Here is a 14,465-nt window from a genome sequence, read left to right as displayed (position 1 = left end):
TTCTTTTCGACAATAGATAATTGGTAAAGAAACTAAAAGAGATCCAGCTATAATACTATTATGTAAATTATTGTTTACAATAAACAACATCAAAGACTTTAACTTCATTATTTACGCTCGTGCACGCATTAGATGTTTATGTTTACACATCTCCTTATTTGTAAACTTGTAAGGAGAAAAGACTCCAGCCTATAGGGTCACAATAACAATATGAGTGTTTTGAGGCTAGGGGAGGCAACATCTGGATGGTTGGTGCAGGCGGTGCCGTGGTGGTCGTGGCCATCTGGGCATTCTTGCGGAAAACAATTAGGCCTATCTCCACGATCCACCTACCATCGCCATGCAGCCTGCGTGTTTTCGGATGCTCCATTGCATGTCTTCCCTAGCTTTCATCCTCGGATATTAATACGTCTTCACTCCCCCGCTCTGTCTACAACTGTACAGCGAGTCACCGACGCGATAAACACGCAAAACAATCAACAGAACGTTAGGCCTAATCTTGGGATTTTGGTTTTTTATGAAGATGCGTATTGTTAAAAGTTGTTAAAACGCAAGGATCACCACTTTTAAATGTTCAATTTTAAATCAAAGACCGTGTTTGATATGAGGGTCTGGAAATTGCTATAGTAGTTTGTGTTCCTGAATTGATTTTAGTTAATTATGAATTTAAAACTAAATTGAAAATGAAAAGATACGAGGCGCCATTACGGTTTTTTAAAAACTGTGACCGCGTACCTTCTATATAAGGAACTAGGGTTCTAAATCGGTAAATTACCATGGTAATTTATACGGTAATTTACCTGGGTAATTGTAATTTACGATTTTCTCCGGTAAATTACGAAAAAGGTAATTACCCTGGTCATTACCGAGGTAATTTACCATCGAATTCTCATTTCTTTCTTTTGGAAAAGCTCCATGTTTTTCTCTACCCGCGTATGCACACTTATTTCTTCTCATGAGTAATTAAGTCATACCATTTTCCAAAAATTACCGTAATTTTCAAACCCTATAAGGGACCAGAATCTTAATGGCGGATCCCAGTTTAAAGTTTTATTTTTAAAGTGTCCCAAAATAATAATGAAAAAAAAAGCTAGCAGACGATAAGGTCTTGAAGAAAGACGGTACAATGTAAACAAGTAAAATGGCCGCTTGATATCATTTCGCTAAGCCTTGCGTATGCCTTGAGTTTAAAGTTAATTCTTTGTATCTATTTAAAAGTAGAATTTAATGAAGTTAATAAAGTAGGATATAAATGAGTACAGAGATATAAATCTGAACCAGGCTTAATGACTTTAGGTATTTGCCTCCTTTCCAATTTTGAGAAAAATTCAACTGAACCACTCATAATATTATTCATAATTTCCCTACTGTTAATAGGCTAATATCAACCATTCGGTTTGGCTAATAAAATTGGCGAATTAACGACTTGCGTCTTATGTACAGTACCAGAAGTAAGGTAAGGGACTAGAAATATTGAGCTAACCAAATTCTTCACTTGGCGAAAGTGAATATTCTTGATAACACACCAACTGTTGGCCCTCTGGTAGCGGTTTCTCAATTTTCCCTCCAAAACGTGAGACGCTCTCGGGGCGGTAGAGGGCCGAACTAGCAAGCACCCGCGTCCGTGTTCCGCGGCTTTAGGTTGAGGGGAAGGGGGTAGGAAATGTTTTTGGAACTCGACCAATTTTTTTTCTCTCTAGTGTAGGCGCAGGGATGGAAGCGGCATAAAATCCTCAAATTTGTTCACTAGTTCCAGGATCTACTACCAATGCTAGAGCTCTTTACTTCTAGTCAGTTATCTTACTTCTGACAGTACTTATATAACAAATATAGAAACAAATCACTTTTTGGAATAAACATAAAATGTCGCTTGTTGTACTAAAAAGCTGTAGTCTACCACTTAGCCAATTCTTCGCTTGTATCTTCACCTTTCATATTCAAATAAAATTAATATCCGTAGCTAAGCTCAGTTATAAAATAATATTGGAGTAATTAAGACGCTTGTGTCTTCGAAATTTAAAGAGACGTGTTACTAGATAACACCGAAACTTTAATTATAACCACAACGTGCTTGTATAGGGACTTTTTAATTATCGTCACAGGAACGTCTTGATTGTCGATTTTTCTAACCGATCCCTTGTTATTATCAAGTTTTCTACGCGCCACCTCGTGAACTCTTCAAAGCGTTATTAGGATTCTAAGGGCGGCTGTGTATGGGGGGGAGGGGGCAAAAACACCCCCGGGCTAATAAAGAGGCGAGAAATGGCGGCCACTTTTATAATATGTTTGGAAAAGCGTAAAAGGCGAAATTAGCTCCAGAGACCGGCTTCTATTCGTGATGCCTAAGAAATTTAAACCTTTCCAGGAAAATATGGTTTTGGGGTTTACTCTTGTCATCAAATCAGGTTGCTACAAGCCTGATATTCGGTGCCTAGATGTGATCTTAAGGTAGTTGCAATTACAGCAAATTACCGATACATATTTTGTCATCCTTGAATTCGGAAACAACATTCGACTTTCATCTAAATATTTATTAAAAGAAGAGGATAATACAAGAAGTATCTCACTATGAATTCTCGTAATACTTTAGTTATGTAACATGATTCAACCCAGGCGAGGGAGCCATTTTGTTTGCTCTCCTGCTCATCGAATTTCAGATGGACATCGCACCGTGCAGGGTGAATTCTACTACAACTGTTTGGTATTTACTAAATTCTCAGCAATCGGCCCACAAACCTTGATTGTCTTGACGTGGCACAAAAACCCACAAGCGCATACGCGTTGGCAAATAGTTAAGCAGTGCTAATAGAGTAATGATGAGGGGGAACTATTTATCGCGTATGATGTTATTCGGTTTAGTAACCTTGTGCAATCCAAATGTAAAATGATGTTGGGAAGAATCATGTTACAATTACCCCGCTTTGTGCTTGTATACACTTCTCTCGAGGGGACGTATTATATACTTCTGATGTTACTGATTATTAATAAACATCAAACCCAAACCAAGGAACACTATATTTTTGAAAGTACCAAATACCAACGAAACATTTCTAAGAATGCATCACTACTGTGACGTAGAAATGGCAGAAAGGTTACGTTGACCCGAGGTTTCAACAGAATTCAATAACGTTTAGTATCAGGTTGATATCTATATCATGACTTTATTGACTGAACACGCCCTCTGCTTCCAGATTTTAAAATTTCAACACGTCATGAAGGGCATCCTGAAGATCAGCAAGGCTGGGTTTTTTCGCCGCGAGTTAATAATTTATTATTTCTCTTTTGGAGGGTGTTTGAACAGTCGAGAGCCACTTGTTTCGACTCACGATAGCCCTGAAGTGTCTTTTAACTAAATGAAAGTCGGCTCTAGTGTTTTTGGGTATATATAAAATGAGCCCGGGCCGGGAGAGAAAGATTTTTCTAATCGTCCTGCCGGCTTTTCTCTTTGGGACTTTGAAACCCCTGATTATGACGCAAGCTGATACCTATCAGAGGCGTCAAAACCAACAGCTCTAGAGCTGAGAAAATGAGAGGGCGCGAACACCGCTAACTCCGCGCTATGTTTTTCAAACTTTTACACTTCTCGTACAAAACCCTTAAAACCGTCTGACAGAAATAACACATGTACAGGGTGCGAACATTAATTCCCGGCGACCAGTCCAGATTAGATACTTCACTCCTATTTAAAGCGTTGGTTAATTTATGCCCGGATATTTTGGAACTTGGGGGATTTTATAGGCGCAGGGATAGATTTAATTTTAGAAGTAAGAATGGAGAACGGAACCGTTAGTATTTACTTCAGCCATTCCGACTCATAGCCCACCCAGTATAGAGTCCCTCCCTCCATGTAACACGTAACGAAAAGTTTAAATTAATCTTATTGGCTCACTTAAACTACGTTTTGATGACGTTGCTGACGGGTACAGCGGCGAAAAATACGCAATTATACATTTTTACCTCTGCCGCTATGGTCCGCCTCTTCTTTCGTACCTCTCCCCCTCCGTCCCGAGGAAGGTGGTCCGGGACTTTGACGCGCGCGACCAGATTACCCTGTTCTCCATTCCTACTTCTAAAATTAAATCTATCCCTGATAGGCGTTAGTGTAGAAATATCTATAATTGAATGAACCAAAGTCTTTCATTGGTCACCGTCGAAGGTTTCTACCCTGTATAGTATGTCTTAGATAAATAATATATCATAAAATGATGATCGAAGAAACATTCTTTTGTTTTCAAAAATGCAACTTTTCCGCTTAATCAATTCGATAGATGCCGGTAGATGGCGTGTGCTTCTTCATGATATTATAAGAATTCTGACGGCCCTGCGTGTTTAAAATAAAATCGTGTTAAATATTAGTGCAAGCATAAGTTTATTATAAGGTATGTTCCATAAGTATGACACTAGCTATACTTCGTAATGCTACTGAGAGACTTTCAGCTCGAGCTATTTCGAGAACGACGGAAGCGAAAATTGAAGTCTTACACTCGGTGGTTAATTTTGCAGGACTTCCATCCAATCCTATTTAGTCTGTACTGAGCCTTTGACAGCGCCTCACCAGGCCTACCTCGCTTTACGCTGAATCTATGACCTACGTCACTCACTTCATGACAAGCTCTAGTTTCTAAGTTACCAGTGACAAACTTATGGTAGGAACATATCTTATTAACTTATGGTGCGACTGAAATGTTTATAGAATATAGTCTTTGAGCGGCTTAAATCCTCAGTTAAAATTACGCAACTATAAAGAGCTCAAACACTATTTCGTTTCACCACATTTGATCTATTTTTATCGGTTAAAATATTGTCTTTCTCCGGGTTCCGCTCAATTAAACACAGTTATAATTAATGGTAATTAGAAATACGTGAAAATAATAATAAAAACCCGATTGAAAAGAACCGCGCTGTATTTACAATTGCAAATATTTACCCGGTGTCTATTTTGGGATTTTTATTTATTTATTTTTGGTTCTACGATTAGACTAACGGTCTATTGACGCCTAATTTATGTATAAGATGTAATAGTATATATTAAAGAGACTGTGAAATGTTTAAAAAATTTCGAAAGAAAAGTTATCACAAGTTTATTTCTATTCATTAGATACGTGTGGTTATACCAAGAAATGAAATCTAGTTTATTAGGAAGAAGGTATAAGATGCCTAAGTATTCGCGCGCCATAGTCCTGCAGTCCCCCTTTCAAAACACAAGGGGGGACGTAAAAGGTGGTGCCGGGCTATTTCGCTACACTCTCCTCAGTCGGACAATACAAAGTAATTTTCGTCCTTCGCGTCGCGCTGACGTGAGGAGTTTTCAAGAACCAATGAGATGCTGGCTGGTTGTTGTAATTTATAGGCGGGGGAATTAACTCCGTCCGGACAGGCTACGTTTGTTTGGACTGGAGGAGATAAAGAGCTAGAAATGTGGAGGCGAATTTATACCTTCTCCCATAAACTATGTATCACTTCTTGGATCCATTATTGCAACAATTCTAGTCCATACGGTAACTAATCGTATTCTTGGGGTGCTATAGAATTAGGTGGTCAAGCGCGTACGAGCCCAGTAAGAAAACTTATTTTCTCGTTACCTTCTTTAAAATTATAGATGAATAATTAAATTTCCAAGTTAGTTAATTATTTTAAATGCTGGTTCGAGTAAAAATTAAGTAATTCTAATTTAGATCTTAATTACTCTAATTTACTAAGCTACTTGGAAGCTTGGATAGCGTTGTTCCTACGAAGGTGTTTACTTTGATCCTGTAGAGATGCCTCGATGGTCGGGAGTGTGGCACACACGACACATGTTGGCTATCCTACCCTATAGGTGCCAAATGAGACTTGACCCCACTAAGTCATCCGTTACAACCCAAGTAAACCTCATTTCTTACCCTGATTAACCGCATTATGACCGAGGACCCTTACAGGAACCCAACTGCATTGAAACCCTTAATAAAAAAATAAAAAAATGTCTAGATCTACAAACATCTCGTCAACTCATTGATTTTAATAGTAACTTTAAGTCAGATGCCTTCAGCCTTCGCCAAGGACGAAAGATAATGCATCTTTAGCGTAAAACCCCATTAAAACATAAGTAAAAAATAGTGTCCAAGTCACTAAGAAATCTTCCCAGACACTTCGTGCGACATAAAACTTTCTTCATCTTCCTGCGATACAGCGATACAACAAGCGCAGATCCCAGTCGCGTAATCCTAATATAATTTTGCTTCATGTGTTGACTGCCTGCACATGAAAGTAATACGTCATTCGACTGATCAGAATTCCTCGCGGTTAATTTGAAAATGCGTCTAATGAAATGATAATATGGGCAATATATTTAATTTTCACTGAAAGGGCTAAGGACAATTCCTCGAATCTCTAAGCTGTAACACAATTAGGGCAGTTATGTTACTCAATTACTTATTATTAGTAGTTCGAAAGTACTGAACTGAACTCCGCAATCCATCACTCATGGCAACACTGCATGGGAATAGACAAGAATTCCTTCAGTGAAAAATATGAATTAAGAGGTTTGTTAGGCATGGAAAGTTGCTAACTTAGTTGGTAATGATTTCGCATATGCTATAGGGTAAAAACTAGGAATAGACCTTTTTTAAATGTCGGGAGTAAAATGTAGTCTTTGTGCTCGACCCCCTGGTTTTCTTAAAAATGAATCATTCGGCATGTGGATCCAAAGATTTGCCTTGAAAAGATAAGAGCTTTGGTGCAGGACCGGTGACTATGAGGCCCAATCAAAGGTCTTTGGATTCACGTTGCGGATGCTCCACGTGGATCCAAAGATTTGTCTTGAAAAAGATTGGAGTTTGGTGTGGGACTTGTGACTTTGAAGCCCCATCTAAGGTCTTTCGATCCACATAGCGGATGTTCCCTCTTAACCCCAAATCAGGCAGACGATCCTATGCCGTCTCAGACATAGAAAGTTGGAAACTTATTTAATAATAATTTAACTTTGGCTTTATATTAGGTTTTCGTTATCTGTGTTTGGAGATCTCTTTAGCCCGAGCGGGACTTGTGACTTTGAAGCCCCATCTAAGGTCTTTGGATCCACGTAGCGGATGTTCCCTTAAAACCCCAAATCAAGCAGACGATCCATTGCCGTCTCAGACATAGAAAGTTGGAAACTTATTCAATCATAATTTAACTTAGGCTTTATATTAGGTTTTCTTTATCTGTGTTTGGAGATCTCTTTACGCGGCGAGCGGGAGAATGCAAAGGGCGCCGGCCGTGTCTGCAGGGGTTTTCTTTAATGGCGTAATTACAAGGTAGTTGGGCCATTTTTTGTTTCACTCCGTCGCCGGCAACGGCATCGGCAACTTCTTTCGCGAAGAACGCTAATTATTTAATTCTAGGATTGGCCGAATAATCATTCTCTAAGGTTCTGGCTTATAGTAGTCTTTACTTAAATAATTCAGGCTCTTTTATAATACCAACACCATGCATGCACCGACAAACGCGGGTGGAATATTTGATCAAAAGATACCGGAGCGATGACGCCCGCTGGCTAAATACACACCTTGCTTGCTCATGGCCACGGAGGAATCAACAGGAGACGCCATTTCACCTCGCTATGATAATAAATAAGCTTCATCGACGAAGGGACAACCATCTCACGCGCACTCACCTTGACGCAAAGCGGAGGAGCAGTAAGCCACGTGATCCTTGAAGTAGCAAACCAAGGATGAGTTAGAGTTGCAAGTAAATTTCTCTGTGTTGGGCTTTTTGAGCATGAGCAGAACTCTGATACCGAGACGAGTCAGTACTAGGTACCGGTTTTGAAAGGGGGGGGGGCTGACGTAGAATGTGTTTTGTCAGACCCTCTTTCCATTTGTGCTAGCATCGTCTGCACCATATGCTAACGATAACCGTTTGCCTTCTCATAAAAAAGTAGGGAGATAACTTGCAAACTCCAAAAAAAGGGTTAATTCATTCCTGGGGTTTTGAACCGGTGCCACGGGGCCAGAGTCGAACCCGGAACCATCTTGCTGTGAGGCGAAAGCGATAACCGCCATACGCCAGCAAACCTGTCTTGAAAAATTATAGTTTTCGTTATAGCATTCGTCTCCTTGTCTTTCCTCCATGAGATCTTAAGGGAGATTCACAGCCCGTGGCAATTACGGGTTGATTTAGGAATAAATCCATTTGTATACATTTGATGGAACTCGTCGGTTCCTTGTTTCTGATCTACGTGTTTTTCCAGTTTTTTATGTGTTTTAGGAGATAATAATTGTTTTATATTGACAAGGTATTTTTCCATCATTCGTTACAAATTTATTTCGACTCTAACAGATAAATATTTAGAATCTATTTAGGCTAATAAATGAACATACAAATCATTATGAAAACATTAATTACCGAAATCCTTTTTTTATATCTTGACAAAGCGGTTGTTTACAGATGCGTTGACCGGTTGATGTGGCGACGTACTAAATAACAACAATGCGACACAAAACAAATAACTTAATTAAAATTCCAACAATTCGTTATTAACTTTACGTCTCGTAATCTAGAGACTAGAAGTACTGTTTGGGGCGCCAACTAAAATAAGAACAAACTGGATTTTGAAAAAACCCGACTCCTGGTGGGAAAAGTTGCCTTAAGTTCAAGGGTAACTCAAAATCCCTAGTCTATTAAATTAAGTGAATGTTGTATTAGTCTTTTTTAAGAACTACAGAAACAGGAAATGTTTTCAGAGCAGTAAAAAACGCTATTTACAAAATCCCAGTTGAGCTTCCTTGCATTGCCCGAGAATGGTTTCCCGTCCATGGAGACAATAAACACTAATTTTTGGGAATACCCCTTTGAAATATCTCCATGATGTTGATCTTTTAGGAAGTAGCCTTTTTAACAAGTTTCAAATTTAATAAATCGACGCTAATTAGGAGTTAATTATAAAGAAACAGTCTAGAATAAGACCGTCTTAATAAGATTAATCGCTTGGGACTCACATTAAGAGGAAATCTAGACGATAAACTACTTTTCATATTAACCTTAGTTTGTTTAGTATTAATCATTCGGTTGGGTTAAGTTGCGAAATTAACAAATTGAGACTACGCAAATAAAGCATCAACTTTTTTCAAAACACTTTCTTAAAACTAATGGGTATGTTCTTTGGGCGGTTTCGTCCGGCCGAGCCTCCACAGCAAAGTGTTAAAGTAGCATTGTTTATCAGTTTCTTAGTTAAATTTAAGAGGCCATGCTTTAAACAGTCCAATCATAATTCAACAAGTTGGGAAACCAAATTAAACCTCTCCAAGCCGAGACGAATTTACTTTCCAAACACAGGTCCACCAGCCAATGAGACAAACCGGAAATACATAGTTCTAATCGGGAAGATATTGCCATGATTATTTGTAAAGTTTAAAGCGTTTAATAATTTCCTGCGTATCCTCAATAATTCTAATGAGGACCTAATATCTATCACTTAAATGTGTATTTAACTTTTGGCTCACTCTGAACCGTTAAGACCTCCTATAAGAGGACATGAAAAAAGGTCAATTATGGATAGGATCTAGGTTATCTTATCTCATAGACCCAGTCGTTTCCACACGTATGGAGAGATGAAGTATTAACATCCTTATTATTTAATGAAGCTAAAAGTTACGTTTACACTATATATAAATGTAGTAAAGATGAATTAAAAAGTAAACACCAAATTTTAAATGTTAATATCAAAAGATGTTCTTGGAATATTGAGATGAAACAGAGCTTTATAGCTACACAACTACTAAAGGAATCGTAATGCCGAAAAATATTTAAGTATTTCCATTTAATATTCTGCAAAAAGAAAATGTTATCGTTTTGTAAGAGATCTTTTCATCCTACTCGTTTTATATTAACTTTGATATGCGTGTAGTGTTTCGTTTCAGATGCAATCTTCATTACTCGTTCTATATTAACTCTCACTTGTGTCAGTACATAGAAATAAGTTTATCTTAAATAATTAATTAAATATAAATGATATTAATTATTTTAATCGCCAGTAAATAACTTTAAAAATAGTTAAATCGTTTAAAATAAAGTTGTTCCTATTATCTTTCGAAACTTTGCTAATATTGACGTTTAAAGTGAAGGGTACCCTTCTTGCCCGCTTTCTTCAAATTTTGGGGTATATATACGATTCGTTTCCATTATAATAATAGGTAAAAACGCATTCGCGTGAACCGATGGTGGAAGCCCTGCCATTGGGAGGCTAGACGTTTCTCGTAACCCTAGCCGATCGCCGCGTATATCTTGAAACCAATAATAGATAAAAACGCATTCGCGTGAACCGATGGTGGAAGCCCTGCCATTGGGAGGCTAGACGTTTCTCGTAACCCTAGCCGATCGCCGCGTATATCTTGAAACCAAACGATGACGAAGGAAAAGAAGCCAGAATGGACTGACTGGCGTCCATGTGGAATGGACAAAGACCTGAAGATGGTGGTGCATAGAAGCTGGTGTCAATGTGGAAATGACGAAGAACAGAAGATGGTGGTGCATAGAAGCTGGTGTCAAGGTGAAATTGACGAAGAACAGAAGATGGTGGTGCATAGAAGCAAGCAAGTACAGGCTAGTGTCCATGTGGGACGGACAAAGACTAGCAGATTATGGTCCTTAGAAGCCAATAAGTAAAGACTGGTGTTGGTAGATGAATGGCCAAATTTCCGTGAACCGCGAACGCGTTCCGGAAATCGGGTATTTGTTTGCTCCGATTTTTAAACTGCGAACGCGGTCACGTGGGGTCTGACAGACAGACAGACAGACACACACACACAGACAGACACGGCCGGTGTAATACCTCTCCGTGACATACGTCACTCGGAGAGGTAAAAACGGTAACCTGGACAGCAAAGTGTCGTAAAACACTTTCGACGTGAAATCGTGCAAAGCACCCCCCCTCCTGCCCTAATTTCTAACACACCATTCTGAAACACCCTGTATAAAAATATAGCAAAACCCATACCTGAAAAAAGACACGTGACTTTTGTAACTTTTCCAAACCTTCAGGGCTGAGATCATATTTTACCTACAACAACTAAACTAAATTGATGATCTCTGTGTTGAGCATAGTACACACATACCTTACTAGTCTGTATGGTACGTGTTGCGAAGACTGTATGTGGTTTTAGGTTACGCAACATTGGTATGAAGATACGCCGCCGTCTTCAGGCATCCCCGCATATGATTAAGTCTTGATCCCTCCTTCCGTACACTTTCCAGCTGTTAAACCAACTCCGATCTCCGTATAGAAAAGTGTTTCCTCCAGCCGGATCGCTAGCTCTTTTCCCAGGCCTATAATTACAGTGTAGACCCAACCGCCATTCACTCATAATAACAAACATCCATTACTAGAAGGAAATTGAATCGAAAACATCACTGAATAGTGTTTTGCTCAGTACCGTCTTAGCCCTTGGACACTTGACCTTTGACCCCATGAACCAAGGGGTCTTGTGAAGAGGCCTAACGATTTATGTATGTATTTAATTGAACACGGGACTTGCAATGCTGTTAAGACTATCCCGGTTTTGCTGATCATTCTGTTTTTGAACGGCCATATGTTCATAAGATGTGTTTCTTAAGTTCGTCACTCGTTACAAACTGGAGCTTGTCATGAAGTGATTGAAGTAGGTCATAGATTCGAGGCAAAGCGACGCATGGTTGGTGAGTGAGGCGCAGTCAAAGGGGGCTTAGTAATGCAGACTACATATTAAGATGGAAGTCCTGCGAAATTAAGAGCGTGTAGTCTGCAATTCTCGCTTGTCGTTCTAACTCGAACTAGCCCGAGCTGTAAGTCTCTAGCATTACAAAGTATAGGAAGAGTCATACTTATGGAGCATATCATATAAACTTATGGTAAGACTATTAGTTCAGTTCAAACTAGTCAGAACCTGACTGACAACACTGCACTGAAGTTGAACCTAAGAGAGAAGGTAAATAATCTCTCTAGATTCTTGAAAAACCTAGCATGACTGAAACTTGCCCTTGCGTTGCCCATATATATCAACAAAAGAGATTGCTTAAATTCGGCAACGAATTGTAACTGTGCATAAAGAATGCATATCCAAACAAGCAACTTTCTCAAATATATGAGCCATAGGCAACCAATATTTACTTCTACTAATGTATCTCTGATAGATATAACAATATGAGAATTTGTACCTGAATATTTGCCACCGCTGTTTATTTGTAGAAAGAATTTCGTAGTCAATTCGTACATTGCTTCGATATGTTTGTGCCCCTAATTTTTGGCTCGAATTTGAACTCCCCTTTTATCTGCATTCCTTGATAATGATATTTCACGCTTAGGCAGTTTTGTTTTCCCCATTTGCAATGGCTACTGGCCGCACAAGGTAATAATAATTCCAAGGGACCAACCTGCCACATTAAGGTTATGCTATAGCATGTACAAATTCTCTCGGACGAACGACTCATCTCGAGTGTTTATAAAATTGAACAGCAAGGCTTAATGCGAAGACTACGTTCCAAAATATGGGGCCATGTTTAAAATTAAAAGTCGTAAGCCCCTCTAAAGCGTATCGATTGATCACTCCGTATACTAAATTTAAATCGGTTGAAAGTGTAGGTCAACGAAATTCCTTTTTAAAAAAGGTTTAGGTTACGATTGTGGCCACCATTTTTAAACATGGCCGCCGATTGAAAAAGTATTACTTGGTGTCTACCTATACTTAAGAGTAATGTCCCTGCAAAACTATATTCTGTCTCCTATGTTATTAGTTTTGTAACTAGAAATGAAAACAGATGAACCCCAGGCCTACTTGTTAGCTGAGTACTGTAACAGTAACGCATAAAGAATAATTTAACCCCACTGATAATGTAAATACGAGGTTTGTATTGTGATAAGGTTTTATAATTATGCCAGAGTTCGGTGTAACGTTAAGTAATAAACGGGTTAAATATTACTCACGTGTCTTTACCTTAACTACCAACACGTAGGTGGAACTAATTGTTGAACTGAGCTGTAAGTCTGGGTTTTGATTCACGTTACGTTTGTCAGAAGTGAGTTGAGGCTAGAAGTACTGAGCTAACCAAATTCTTCACTCGGCGAAAGTGAATATTCTTGATAACACACCAACGGTTGGCCCTCTAGTGGCGGTTTCAGAATTTCCCCTCCAAAACGTGAGACGCTCGTGGCGAACTAGATTCAAGCAGCCGCGTCCGTGTTCCGCGACTTCAGGTTGAGGGGAAGGGGGTAAGAAATTTTTTTGGAACTCGACCAATTTTTTTATCTCTAGCGTAGGCGCGATTGAAGCGGCGTAAAATCCTCAAATTTGTTCACTAGTGCCAGGATCTATTACCAATGCTAGAGCTCTTTACTTCTAGTCACTTATCCTACTTCTGGTGGAAATAATTGTTGAACTGAGCTACAAGTCTGGGCTTTGATTCACGTTAAGTTTGATTTAAAGTTTTTGTTTGACGTATCAATTTTAATTTCGCTTTACTGCACCATACCATATGATGTCCTTGTCAATATATCAAATTAAAAACACGTGGAAGCACCTAGGTCTGTTTGTTTGTAGTAACGAAATTGAATTTTTCAATTTATGGTAAGTACAATGTTACATAAACGACCTCTCCGTGGTTTTCGACTCTTGTAACTGCGCTAATGACGTTCTGAGTGTTTTATTCGAGTCAAACCGAGACCAAGAAGGCGTGTCAGTTACCCAGGGTGCTTTGCGAGGCTACTAAGCCTAGTGTTAACGTGAAACTTTTGATATCGTGATATTTTTCTTAATCCAAATTGGAGGGACGGCTGCTAGACACGAAAAACGCGATATATCCATCGCCTCTGTTTACTTTTTGATGATTTGATCTGCTTAATATTAGAATCCAATCACCGAGTATTATTCTTTGTATACTAAGGGTCAACCTCCGTCTATACAGGGTAGAAACCTTCCAACTATTAATGAATTATACAGGGTGTTTCTGACAAGTGCGCCCCAAAATAAAGGGCGTGTTCTTAGGGTCAAACCATAAGTTCATAAGATATGTTCCATAAGTATTAAACTTCTTATACTTCGTAATGCTAGATTGGGACAAAAATTGCTTGTATTTGTCCTACTGAGGAGAGTGTAGCTAAATAGCCCGGCCTCCTTTTACGTCCCCCCGTGTATTTTGAAAAGGGGACTGGGACTATGCCAATACTTAGGCATCTTATACCATCTCCCTAGTAAACTAGATATTGCTTCTTGGTGGTATTGGTATCTTATCAAAAATTGAGAGTTTCAGAAATGTAAATAAAACTCTACTTAGGCAATAACGTTATAATCAATATTTCTTATACTGGTTGATATCTTTAACCCTATGACGAGTTTTATGGAAATCTTTTAGGGTTGAACTTGCCCTCTGCCATTTTTTAAAATGGTGCCCCAAAAAAAAGGAAACGGGCAACAACGGGTCAATATTCAGCTAATTAAGTTAAATCATCATGCGTAACTTGAAATTAGCACTTGAGA

This window comes from Phalangium opilio, unplaced genomic scaffold (assembly GCF_054372755.1).
Source record: "Phalangium opilio isolate 3A_F unplaced genomic scaffold, DU_Popi_V2 ptg000105l_1, whole genome shotgun sequence".
NCBI lineage: Eukaryota > Metazoa > Arthropoda > Arachnida > Opiliones > Phalangiidae > Phalangium > Phalangium opilio.
Note: the sequence above shows the minus strand (reverse complement) of the source record.